Source organism: Rousettus aegyptiacus, unplaced genomic scaffold (assembly GCF_014176215.1).
Source record: "Rousettus aegyptiacus isolate mRouAeg1 unplaced genomic scaffold, mRouAeg1.p scaffold_m13_p_3, whole genome shotgun sequence".
NCBI lineage: Eukaryota > Metazoa > Chordata > Mammalia > Chiroptera > Pteropodidae > Rousettus > Rousettus aegyptiacus.
This window is the reverse complement of record NW_023416306.1, coordinates 168,266,798-168,276,846: the sequence shown is the minus strand read 5'-3', so window position 1 is coordinate 168,276,846 and position 10,049 is coordinate 168,266,798.

Below are 10,049 nucleotides of genomic sequence, written 5' to 3'. Positions count from 1 at the left end.
ACTTCAGGGTTGCCACTGTGATCAGAACCGCCTGCCTCGGGGTCCCGGGAAGGTGCCGTCCGGGGTTCTCCCTCTGGGCTCCTCTGGCAGAGCACTGCACATGCGCCACCTGAGTACCGCTCCGTGGGCCCGGAAGCCTCCTCTCTGGCTTGGGAGCACCTGCAAGGCCAGAGTTCCTGTGTGTTTGACCCTCCCCTGGCTGAGGGCTGCACTCGTAGTAGGTGTTGAGGAACTGTGTGTGAGAAGAATGAATGAATGAATGAATGAATGAATGAATGAATGAACGAACGAACGAACGAACGGTTGACAACTGCAGCCTCGGAAAGGGCTCCTCCTGGTCTCGGTCTTGTATGATTGCGGCTGCCTGGCCCACCCTCTTGTCTCACAGCCAGCCTCGCCGGCCGCAGGCGCGTCCTCCCCCGGGCCTGGCTTCCAAACTCAGCCTTGACACCTTCTCGCCTTCCCTTCCGGCTCCTGGTCCACGCCGAGTGCCTCACCTGGGCTGCCATCCTCCACCTTCGCGCTCACTCCAGCTTCCGAGGACTCCGGACCCCGTCGAAGGGAGTCCCAATCTCCCTGTCCTGCCCCTTCAGTCTTTCTATCTTGCACCTCCCTAGAAAATGTCCCGCCCTGGCCAGTCCCTTGGAACCTCACCTCACCAGGCCAGCTCACCTGACTGCAGTGGGGCAGGCGGAGTGGGGGTTGAGCCACGGGAGCCTCTCGCTGGCCAGGCCTCCACTTGGCCTTTTCTTCTCTCCCACAGACGTTCCCTAATGTGGCTCAGTTGTCCACGGGGGACTCTACCCCAGCAGCGGGGACGTGACTGTTCAAGTCAGCGTACACCAGGGTCGCTCTCAACTCCCGAGTCTCAATGGCTTCTGACGATAAGGTTTATTTGTCCACAGGACGCAGCCCAGTGTGGGTTTGTGGGGCGCTCTGCTCCATGCCGTCATTTGGGCCTCTTCCCTCCGGCTCAGAGTCCCCCCCATCCCATCTGCATCCAGCAGCGGGTGAGGGAAAACAGAGCTGCGGAATCACGTACAGGGCATAGTCGTCGGGACTCACTGTGGCTTCGTGGTAGACATGGCAGAGTGCATCTCCCTGCTGCTGAATTTGGTCTTAGGCCTGTGACTTGCTGTGGCTATCAAGGGTCGAAAAGCGCTTTCATACTGGGACTGGCCTCTTGCACTCACACGTGAGTGCAAGCTCCTCCTAGGTTGTGAGTCTGGGCCCCAAAACGAATGCCATGGGCGTCAGCCCAGGTCGAATCCTCACGAAGAAGCAAAGCTAAGTCCAGAGCTGCTGCATCCCGGCCCATCTGCAAAGGCCTCAGGGAAAAACGAATGCTCCTGTTTTATGTTGCTGTGGTCCCGTGAATGTTTGTTGCGCAGCAAAGCTGGCTCCTACATCCCCAATGACCCTTTGATCCCGACATGCCTGTGCTCACTCTCAGCTTTCTGGATTCCAACCCCAGGCCCCTGACCTCAGCTTCGTGTAGGGCCTCAAGCCTCCCCGACACAGCTGGAGCCTTAGCTGACCTCTCCGTCCTGCGCTAGGGGAGGCCTCTCCGTGTCCGACTTCATCTCTGGGGGGATCTGGGAAATTATAGCATTCCCATGATTGTGTGATACTTAACCAACTACGTGTCTGTGAACCCTCTAGACCAGCACCATCCAATAGAAATAGAATGTGATTCGCATATGTAATCTAAAAATTTCCAACAGCCACACTAAAAACAGTAAAAAGAAGCCGGTGAAACCAATTCTAATCATAGCTTTTAGTTAACCCAATATACCCAAAATATTATTATTTCAATGTGTAACCAATATTAATTATTTAAATTATATTATTATATATTTCTAAAATGTAATAAATATTACTTAAAATATATGTTCCTTAAAAATATTTTATATTCTTTTTCATACTGCATCTTTGAAGTTCCGTGTGCGTTTCAAACGTGCGGTACATCTCGCTTCCGGCTAGCCACACTCCAAGTGGCCACAGGTGGCTTATTGCTGCCAGGTGGGACGGCGCAGATCTAGTACGTGGAAAGTGGAACTCAGGGCCACCAGCAGTGCTTAGCATGGCCCCTGCACAGCGGAGGGACTTGGTAAATAATTACGGAGAGAATGAATGACGCACGTAAAGGCACTGTGTTTTGAGCTGGGTTCGGTGGCAGAGCTATTACCCATGGTAAAACATCAACGGCTTATACAGATCAAGTCGGCATCACAAAGGGCAGTGGGCGTGTTGAAAGACCAGCTTGGCCAGTGCTGTATCTGACTCTACCTACGAGTCTCGCTCCAAGACTCCATATGCAAACTAAGATGTGACCTCAGGCGGGACTTCCCAAACACGTTCGACCACGGGATATTATTTACGTTGTACTGTTTTGTCAGGGTGCCAATAGAGGCTCATGTGATATCGTTTAAATTAAACAGCAAAAAAAAAAAAGGGTCTCAGTTGAATTAATTACAGTAAAAAATGATCAAAATTTGATCCATATGCTTAATATAAAGTAAACATTGAATAATTGCACCAATAAATGTTAAAATTACGAGATAAAATGCATAACAAAGACTGGCAATTGTCAAGTAGAAAATGCACAGCTCGGCAGAAGGAAGGCGAAATGCACAACCCGCTGCCGAACACGACGCTTCCTGCAGCCGCGATCTGTCACGTGACTTCCCGGTGCCGTCAGGTGCAAGAGACCCCGTCCCAAAGGTAGATAGATGATCACTCAGGAATAAAAGGTACCACGAGTAAACGGCTTACTGTGTGCCAGACTCTCTTCCAATCGTCTGCACTGGGTCCTACCATCAGAGCCACTCTACAGATGAGGAAACTGAGTCACAAAGGGGGGGGCATTCCCCAGGGCAAGTCGTGCCTGTGGATCCTGGTTCCAGAGCCTGCTCCCGCAACTGTGACATCATACGGCCTCCCTCACTGAGCCATCGGAACAGCTCTATCGACAAGCTGAGCGTTTGTCTAACATATACTTGAAATCGCACCGAAGATGAAAAATGCCACCAGCTGTGGTTGTCTGTCCCCTGTTTTTTAGAACATCTCACGGAACCTCTGTGCGGCCATGGGACTGAGTTTGGGAAACGGCGTTCAGGAGGCATACGCCGACCTGATCATCTTGCCAGAGCCAATATCAGCCATTTATCGATTGACTTCTTCACTGGGCTTTCTCCCCACCTCGATTTCCAAAAAAAAAAGCAAGTTACGATAAAGATAAAAGACAATTAGACCAAGCAGTGCGGGGAGACAATACTGCAGATACTGCTACAAAGAGGAAGCCCAGGACTTCCCAGCACCTGCAGTCCGGAGGGAAGGGTGGCCGGCCACGGGCTCCTGCCGATGAGAAGTGCGCTCCAGCCCATGTGCAGGAGAAACAATTTTTCTTGGCCAAGCGCCCTAGGATGCATTTGTCATAGAGACATTAGCATAAGTGGCATTGAGCAGTGTAATGAATTATGTCCCCAATAGTCATTTTATTTAAAAAATGCGGCGATGTTTTTTGGATGGTTCTTCTTATGTCACTGTGTAACCTTCACTGAGGGCAAAATATTAAAGCAATATTCCACAAAGGGCATTCTGACGGGCATCAAATGCAAGCCCGCCTTGTTTAATTCTGCTTCACAGGTGTTGCATTTTTTTTTTTTTTTTTTACAAATTGAAGCCAAGACTCTCCCCCAGCAAAAAGACGACGGCTCGCTTTGTCGCGATATTGCTTTCTTGTGGTGGAACCGAGCCCGCGATATCTCTGAGGTGTGCCTGTGACTAGAGTGCCTTAATTCTAGACGAATGGGCACATGGAAATAATTCTTGGCTTTCAGTTTATGGTGCTTCCGAATCCGCCCCCTCATCCCCATTGCTGGGGTCTGGGGCCAGCTTCTCCTCATCTCTCCCTAGTCTTCCTCAGGAGTTTCCTCAAGGGTCGTCTGACCCCGCCCACCTCCAGCCCCGCCCCTGGACTGTCTCCACAGTGACAGTCCTGAAACTCAGATCGGAGCGTGCTTCATCTTTCTGGAAACACCAGAATTTGGGAGCAGCCACTTGGTCTGTTTTGTCTAGCTCTAAACCCCCAAGCTCCGGCACGTGACAGGAGCTCGGTAAATGTTAATTGCTGCTTAAAGGAATCATTCAAAATTTTTAAAAAAACAAAAACGAAAACAAAGTGCAAGTTCTCACGTCACTCTTGTTCACTTACTGGTCTCCAAACTCGATGTCCACTTGCTTATCTCTGTGCCTTCTCTCTTACAGGTCGAGCTCCACCTGTGAAAACTGTACTCACCTATGACCTCCTCTATGACATTTTCCTTCTTGCCCCTAGTGGGAATGAAGCCCTCTCTCCCAAGGTCTCCAGGGGGCTCATGGTGGGCAGCAGGTGGAAAGATGTGGGTCCCAACATCAGGCCACCCACTTTCAGGGACTCAGGGAAGTCACCTAAGCAGTCTGAGCCTCAGTTCCCTGATCTGTAAGATGACAGTGGTGTAGGGAACCACGTCCCAAAGTAGGAATGAGGAGCCAACGGAACACATTTTTTCCCTAAGTTACGAAGAGCCATCTTCATGCGGGTACATCCGGCCTGTCCCCCTCTCGCCCGCTGGCTTCTCTGGGGCCCGTGTTTCAGACTCACCTGCGCACCTGCCAGAGTGCCAACCAGCCACCTTGCTCGGAAGGATCGATAACATCCGACAACTTTAAACGTGAGGGACATGACACACATAAGCTCCATGGCTGGCATCCCAGCTCTCAAACCCAAATTTTCTGGCCAATATTCATAAATATCCAGAATAACTCCCAACTCTTCAAATTTCTTTTGATTTCACAGTTCTAAGTATAGAAACCACCTTTTGACTTGGCGTAGACATTGGGGAGCTGAAGCCCAGCAATGACAGTCTGCTGGAACGTGCCGGCCCAGCGGCAGCGTTCAGGCGGGACTGTGCCCGGCAAAGCTCTGAGTGAACCCGGAGTGCCAGAGAGTCGGGTCTGAGCCCGGGCTCGACTGGAGACGGGCACAGCCTGGGCGAGGGAGATGATTAGCAGTGAGCAGAGAGCACCTCAGGGGACCCTCCTACAGACAGTCTGTCACCCAGTGTTTTTACCATTCCATTTCAAAGTTTAATTAGATAATCACTTTCCCATGCTCAGATGCAATTAACCCCTTTGGAGCAACCCTGCCTGCTACGCACGCAGTCGGCTTCCGCGGGCCACGGGAGCTGAAATGCCCACGACGGTCTCTAGCATCGCAGATCGGAGCAAAACAGTTCTCGAAGAGGAAAATAACTGACAGACGTTTGTGGGTTTTTGAAAGAGAACTTTTTTTTTTTTTCCCCCGAACGTCAGAAGAAAACCATTTCTCACATGAGAATTCAGCCATCGCCATCAGAGTTTCTTTCCTTCCTCCCTCGTGCGAGTTCATGAGCAGAAAGCGCATCTTTGGCTGCAGCCGGGCTGAACCTCCCTGTCTGGGGAGATAAGAGGAATTGCAAACCGTCCGTCAAGGCCGGTGTCGAGTTAGCGGCAAACGCGCTATGCCCTTCCACTCACGTGCTGGTTGCTGCCCTGGTCCCGTCGCGTTTAAATCCGTGGAGACTACAGACCTACAGACCCCCCCCCGCCGCCCCACCCACCCCCACAACCATAACCACAACCACTTGATCCTCTTCGTGGCCCAAATCTAAGACGGCAAAGAACTGAAGAGGATTTAAAGGTCCTCGGACTTTCAAAAGCAACCTATTTACTTGCATGTTTGTTCAAAGCATTCCTATATTTTACTTGAGCCTCACAATATCCCCATGAGGTGGACAGGACACAGGTGATTCGGCCCATGTGTAACACGCAAGGACACTGACTCGGAGAGGGGACACACTCTATGTCACATGGCTGGTAAGAGGTAGAGCACAACTCAACCCCAGGGCCCCGGATATGGGCTCTCAGGCCCAAGTTCTTTACACTAAGTCTCTTCGTTTGTTTACCCAAGGACTTATTGGGCACCTACTATGTGCTAGGCCCTGGGGATTCAGCACCCAGCAGGACACAGACACTACCTGCCCTCAGGGGACTCTAAATCTAACAGAGAGGAAGACGACGCAGGTCTGACAAGAGATGTGAGTCCCGGAAGCCACCAGACCCCAGACAACGGGCCCAATCCGACTCTGGGAAGCCAGTGGGAAGTTACTCGGCAGAGCTAGGACTAGAGTGAAACAAGCGAGGTGCCTAGTGAGCAAAAGAAAGAAGGGTGCACTAGGAAATGTTTAACGACCGGGAGGAACAGCCCTGGTTTGCAGCGTGTGCCCATTTCTGGCGCGTGAAGACTCTGGCGACAGCTGGTTTCGAGCTACCAGCGTGAAGTCACTGCAGAGTTGGGAAGGGATGGACGCACGTGCTCCGTGAGCGGGAGCGAGCTGCTGAGGGCCAGAGCGAGCCGGCCCTGGCGCACCACTAACGGGACGTCTAGATTGCGACCTCAAGAGCCGACAGCCTTCTGAGTTGGAGCGAGGCCAGAGGCGGAACCGAGGGCAGGTTCTCTAGAGCTGCGCTGTCCATGCTGCAGTCACTCAGCACATGCGACCGCTTGATTTAAATTTAAATTAATTAAAATTAAATTGCACTAAAAACGCAGTTGCCCGGTGGCAGGAGACGCCGTGCAAGCGTCTGACAGCCACACGCAGCGCCGATGCGTGCGGCTCCGTGTCAGGTAAGAGCACAGGTAAGAGAACCCTCCGGCACCCCAGAGTGGTCCACGGATGCTGCTGCGGGCCAGGCGGGCGCAGAGCACCAATTCCCAGCAAGAGAAGAGAAATTCTGAAACGGGAGGTGAAAGGTCATCTACGATAAAAAATTCTTCCCACTTAGAGTTTTACCTCGAATCAAGGACGGAGTGAATGAATGAACGCCGGAAGAGTCGGGAGTGGAGAGCCTTGTCTGTGCAGAGGCTCCTGCCGGGAGCGCCTGCTCCCCGTTTCTGGGGACCGCAGCCTTTGACGCCCCTGCGGAGCATCTGGGACCGTCTCCGGAGCGCTGTGAGCACACCGCAGGGAACTCCCGTCCAGCCACACGGCCGTCAGTGGCACGTGACGCCCAGAGCTGCGGCTGCCGCTGCTGGGACGCTCGGGCGCGGGCACCGGAGGGTCTGGTCTGGGTTAAAACTCCAGGAATCGGGAAGTAGCTCTCCCACCCAAGAGGGTGTGCGTGGCATCTTCCTCGGGTGTCATCAGCATGAAGCAGGACGGTGACGGCCATAGGGGACAGAAGACGGGGGCACACAGACCCCAGGGCAGCAGTCGAAGAAACCAAGCCCACGGTTAACCGCTGAGGTTGCTGAGCCCCAGGCCAGGGAGTGGAAGCAGGATTTGAACCCACGCCTGTTTTTTCTCCAAAACCCACTCTGTCCGTCCGTCACCCCTAGCTCATCTTAGAATCTGAGCTCTGGATCACACGTCCCTGTGGTTTACAGCCCCCGTTCACCCTGGGACCTGGTCCCCACCCCCGTCGATCTCCTTAACCTTTCTTCTCAGAGCCCTCGTCTCTTCCACAGCCACTATGAAAAGGGGAAAAGAAAGGCACCATTTTCATTCAATTCTAAAGGGAAGTCCTTGCTCTTTCCAGAAAACTAGAAGGCTAAGGAGAAGTAGGAAGATAAGGGGGGGAATCACCCCTGGTTCTCCTGTACCGGGACACCCACCGGGGGTGCTTTCTACACGTGGCTTTTTTCTTGGTTGAACATCGCCGCGATCACTCTGTCATTCGGCTCTGAATCCTGCTTTCGACTTGGCATTTGATCGTCTTCATCTCCCGGGCCATTGTCCTCTTACTAATGTGGCACTGATTTCGGGTGATGGATGGACCAAAGTGAACTTCAACAGGTCTACTTTTGTTGGACATTGAGGCGAGTCCCAATTTCTCTTTCAAAAATGGCAGCTCAGTTTACATCACTGGGCAGAAGGCTCTCTCCACATCTCAGATTATTTCTTTGGGCTACATTCCCAGAAGTGGAATTACTGGATCAAAAGGTATGAGCGTTTTAAAGGTTCTTGATACCGATTGCCAAATTTCTTTCCAAAGGGGTTATATCAATTTATATTCCCCCGAAGCTCTGCATACTGCCTCCTCTTCTCTCCCCAGCCTTGAGGTGTATTACTCTGGTCTCTGCTCACTTCACAGATAAATGTACTAACTCACTGTTTTGATCTGAATTTCCTTATTATTTGGACGGTTGATCTTCTTCTCAAATCCCAACAACCGTTGAACGTGTCATATCCACTGAAATGGGACACATGTTTAAGAAGGCTGATCCTGGTTTCGAGGCTGCCACATCTCCAGTTAGGAGACACAGTTTTGCTGAAATGTCCAAACTTTGAGATCCTGCCAAGGGTTACCTCCCTGTTGGCTGGCCTTTGGGATCCCAGCCCCAGCCTCCACCACCTCCAGGGGTGGCATGAAATGTGCATTTCCACATTTCATGCCACCCCTGGACATGAAGGACGGTGCATTCCAAAAGAATTCTTATTCGCTTATGGTTTTAGAGCAAAACCAAACAACAAAACAAAAACAGAAAATAAAGAGCAAACGAACTGCCCGCCCGGCTGGGCTGCAGAGGGCGCTCGTGACCCCGCAGATCCGCAACTCGTCTTCCGAGCTTTGGACCACCACTAATTCGGCCGCAGTGGGAGAAGATGCGGGGTCTTGCATTCGAGATCTTTAAACTGGAGGCCTGTGGTTTATTGGTGAAATTCCCCGGGGAGCAGGAGAGTGGGATGGGGGAAGAAGAAGAGGAAGGTATAAACAGAAATATCAAGTTGGAGGCTGAGAGGCAGAAACTGAGACAGAGCGAAGAAACGGGGAGGCAGCAAGGGAGGAAAAAAAGAAAGGAGGCCGGCAAGAGAAACTGAGGAAAAGAAGAAAGGAGGCCGGCGAGAGAAACTGAGAACAGTGCAGGAGGGAGAGGCGCGGGCAGGGAAGGCGGCGAGACAAGTTGGCAGAGAACAGAACGTGGACGAGGATTCGCGGCTGTGCAATAAATGAAACGCAGGGAACGAGGAAACGGGCGGTGTAGACAGAGTCATGGGGGCGCAGCGACGGGTCCTGGGAGAGGGAGAAGGGCGGGGGGTACGCCCAGAGCGGGGAGAAGGGGGTGGCGCTGAGCCGGTAACGCCCGAGCGCGCCGGGACCTCTGCCTATCCGGAACGAACGCTGGCGGCGGGTTGCGACGAAAGCGGGCTCCGGCCGCGCCTGGGGCCTACTCGCCCCGCACGCAGGGAATGCCAGGTGCGCGGCCGCAGAGAGAGCGGCCCCAGACAAGGAAGGGACTCCCCAAAGTTTGCAGTAGAACCTCTCACCGTGCGTCTCCCGCTGGGGAGGGACGCATGCAAACGCACGCCCCTAGGCACCCCCTCGCGCCGCACCCCCTTGGACACCCGCATCCTCCCGCGGCGGGTGGCGAGGGCGGCGGCGATCCTAGAAGTCGCGGCGATCCCAGATGCCGACGCTAGAGGGCGCGCAAGGGTCGCTGCGCCGCGCTGGGTCCGCGAGCAGCGGCCCGGGAGAAACGCCGACAGCGCCCCGGCCGTGGGAGGCGTGGGCGCCGCGGGGCCGGCGCTGGCCGCGGGCCTGATGCCGCGCAAAAGGATGTTGCGCGCTTTGTTTATCTCGAGGAGAGGTTGCACCTGAATTGAATCTTTGCAAGGCCGAGCCACGCCCACGTAAAACTGAATGAGAGGCCGCGAAAAGGACAAGGGTTCAAGACGGCACGTAACCCCGGGGCCCCAGCACCTCCAACCCTCGGCTCCAAACTGCACCCCACAACTAATTCGGAGGAGAAATAGTCTGATCCCAGCAGCACTCGTCACTCCACATAAGACACATAGATACACACGCTTTCAGAATGGGGGAAGGGGATGAACTTTAAAAGGCTTTTAAAGCAAGAAAGAAAACGAGGTTTGCGAGGCTGAGGTACTTGAAATGATTTTTGTGTTGCAAATTGCTATGCTTTTACTGAGGCGCTGATGAAAATAAATGAAGCTCCTCTCTCTCTCTCT